We start from the raw sequence: 3,657 nt of genomic DNA on the forward strand, positions 1-3,657 counted from the left end.
TCCAAGCACCGTAGCCTGAAGCAGGCTCAAATACTTCCCACAGTCTGCAGGCGAGGACAGACACTCTCCTTTATCTGATTGCTTTTACTTCCATTACCATAGCAGGTTTTACCCCTCAAAAACCTAAAGACATTGTATCATAAGCATTAATACAGTAAGACTAATCAGATAAAAAACAAAATAAACAAACAAAACAAGGCTGTTGATATATTCCACACATGGTAAGGTCAATTCTTATGTTTAACTGGGAACACAGGTTTTAGGTAAGTATTCAGCAACTAAATCCCTTAAGTGGCAATGGCTCTGAAACAGCATTTAACACAGAAACACTGAAGAGATTTCATGCTATTAATGTTTTAGCCCAGCAACCAAGCTTCCAGAACTTGTCTTCTCTCCTTCAGAGGAAGGGAGGAGGAAAAAAAAAAAGCCCACTCATATCCAACTTAAAAGAAACCCTTTGTGGCTTGCATTCAGTTTTGGAAGCCTTTGCTGAAACAAATGTTCATTTTAGCATGGACTTCTCAGAGACCAGAGTCTAGAGTGAAATGTGGTAAGTGACAACAAGGTTAAAAATGGCAAGATAAACATAATAATCATTGTTATCAGCAGTTATGTGACAGTGATCCAAGGTCCCTTTTTTTTTTTTTTAAGCTAGTCAGCTTTTATTATTATCATTCATCTAAGCAATAACTCAAAAGTAGTCATACTTCCTTGAAGCTAGCAGTGTGAATCCTGGAGGCTGAAGCATGCTGCTGCACTCTGCTCTTTTGAAGAATGGTTTTCTAGAAAAGGAGCCTACAGAGGGAGAACAGAAAGCTGTTACTTTCCTACAAGGACATAAAAGGATTGTTTCATTCTTTCAGAAGAAATTGGGCTACATACTTATACTCAGTTCTTGGCCAGCTTGTTCCCTCCCCTCCTCATGGGGCAGCATGTTATACACATTTGGCCACTGCTCTCCGAGTGCTCCAAGTGCTTTCATTCCAGCGGTGATGTGATTTTGTGAAGCAGCTTGGGTGGGTAGGGACAGCAGCAGATTTAAACTTTGCTGACAAACCATTTAAGAACACACTTTCTGTCTCTACAGGTTGCAGTTCATGGGTAAGCTCTTACTTCCAAAAACAGAGCAATATGCATTTTTACCAACTAAGTATCATGCAGACAAATCAGATGGTAACTATTTCAGAAAACTTGGCCTAAGTTCCGTTTACACAATGCTTTCCAAATGTTCCATATTTGCAGAATAAAGATAAAAACTCTGATCTTTGTAGTCTGAATTTGTCTACTTGGTTTACTTTTCCTTTCTAGCACAAATGGAACTTTTATTTATATGACTTCTGATTTAATACAGCAAACGTAAATAAATCCCAATGAAAGAACTGTCAGCTGACAATGTTTGGCGCAGAATCTGGGGCTTCTAACACTTGAACTCTATTTTCTCAAGTTGCTTGGAGATGCACTTGGACTGGACTGAAAACAAATTCCATAAACTTCTTCCTTGAATTTTTATTGACTTAGTGACATAGAAATCCTTCCTCAAAGACAACTCATAAACTGTTTGTCATCAAATGCTGTTACAGTCAGGCACTGAGTTACCTTTTGTGCTGTAATCTGTTGATAGAATGTTTAAAGCAGTGCTTCCCTCAAGATTTCCACTAGCTGCAGCTTGTTTTGAAAATCTGAATGCCTGCAATGATCTGTGTTTGTCTAGTAGGAAGCATAAGGAAGTGAATGATTAATTACACTCTTCCCAGTAATTTAGAAGTGCTGATGAATGCCAGAAAACATTGTAATGAGTACTGAAAAAACCCCAAAGGCAATACATTTGAAGCCTTATTGTTGCTTTCAACAGACACAAAATAATTAAGTTTGCTAATTAGACATCACCTTTCAAAAAATAAGTAAGAATAGGTACATTTCATGCTGTCCATATTTTTGTGCAAAAATCACAAGCTGGGCACATACAACTGTAGCCAACAATTGTTCATCATCACAACCTAGCAGCTTAATCTCAAAATTAGCAAAGTACATAGACATACACACAGTCAGATAATTTCTCTTCAGTAGAAATCTTTCAGTCTGTCATTCACTAACCAGCTCTGTGCTTCAAGTGCATTCTGTGGCAAAACAAGCAGAAAATATTTCTGTGTTTCACTGTCATGTCAAACTAGGAGATCATGCAAGGTATTTTATTCTATAATTGCGTTCATGTAATCTTTTGCACATCAGAAGGGAAAGTTCCCATCTGGGAAAATAAAACACACTACACAGTTCACTCAATTATTTGGAAAGCATTCTAAGCTGTTAATTACGTACATCAAGAATTTGTACAGGATTGGTCAAGTTGAGGATTTTCTCTGAAACAACTCAAAGACATTTTGTTGCTCTATTCACGCTATATTATTTTCAACACCATATTTTATACAATTAGTTAGCTTAATAACTGTACAAAGTCTCTTATCTTTACTTAATCATGTAATTCTCTACTGTAAGGTGGTGAGGCAGTGGAACAGGTTGCCCAGAAAACCTGTGGATGCCCCATCCCCGGCAATGTTCAAGGTGAAGCTGGATGAGGCTTTGAGCAGCCTGGTCTAGTGAGAGTTGTCCCTGTCCATGGCAGCAGGGCTGCAACAAGAGGATCATCAAGGTCCCCTTCCAAAACAAACCATTCTATGACCCAATGTGGTTTGCAGATTTCCATGAATTTGAACGAACTGAGTTTTAGAGTTTATGCTTCAAAGAAGTAACAGGAAAACTGGAAAGTCAGAGCCTCAGAAGCCACCCCCTCCCCCCAAATATACACATATTTTTATCTTTCTTATCCCTCTTGATTACTTACTATGGTGTTGTGGTCGAGGAACACATACAGGTAAAAAGTGAGCCTGACATTATCAGGAAACAATTCTCTATGGGAACTATCCAGCATCCATTCCTTTTTGTTCTTTCATCCCTGCTCTTCCCCTGCACAGCACTGTCACTCTGAAGCAGCACCTTTAAGGGGCAAGTTCCAGCCTTTTTCCTTAAATTAAAAAAATAACCAAACCAACCACCTGCAGCCTCAGAATAAAATCCAAGCATAGTAACAAACCATTTTCTCATTGCAGCATCTATGCTTGCTAAAATAAGATACAGAAACCCAAAGTAAAGCGCAAGGTATAAGTAGTGACAGAATATAACAGGCAGATGTGTCGCTACTCTGAATGTCTATAAAGACGAGAGATTTTTTTAAGCTGCAGAGGAAGAAGATCAAGTGTCGTGCCTGCCGGCTTACACAGCAACATGCCACAGGAAAAAAAAAAATCATCCAAACATCTGGGAGGCTACAAACATCAAGGTAGGGCTTGGCATGTATCAAAAGGACACGCTAAACAAAATTCCAAGATGTATGGAGACACTTCCAATGTGCTTTAGGGAAAGCGCCTTAACTCTGTACATGAATCACCCGCCGTCCAAAGAGTATCCCGGACACAGAGCACAGAGTGATCAGAGATGCTGCCAGTGCCCTCCTGGGCAGGACCAGCCCAGGCCCGATGGCAGAGGGATGGCAGAGGTGGCCAAAGCAGCACAAAATACCGGCAGGGGATCCAGAGAGAAAGCACAGTTACGGGCTGTGTGTATGTTCCTGTGTGAGCCCTTTCATGCACGTGGAGGCAACAC

The 3,657-nt window shown here is 40.0% G+C and overlaps 1 long non-coding RNA gene across 1 annotated transcript; it reads right to left on the bottom strand.

Moving 5' to 3' along the window:
* Positions 1-232: 232 nt before the first annotated feature.
* On the bottom strand, positions 233-3,062 carry LOC128799479 (uncharacterized). The gene is made up of 3 exons (XR_008434735.1): positions 2,840-3,062; positions 883-2,117; positions 233-795 (listed from the first exon to the last, which is right to left on the bottom strand). It is a non-coding gene; the product is annotated as an uncharacterized LOC128799479 (long non-coding RNA).
* Between the last annotated feature and the right edge of the window lie 595 nt (positions 3,063-3,657).

This window comes from Vidua chalybeata, chromosome 1 (assembly GCF_026979565.1).
Source record: "Vidua chalybeata isolate OUT-0048 chromosome 1, bVidCha1 merged haplotype, whole genome shotgun sequence".
Classification (NCBI taxonomy): Eukaryota; Metazoa; Chordata; class Aves; order Passeriformes; family Viduidae; genus Vidua; species Vidua chalybeata.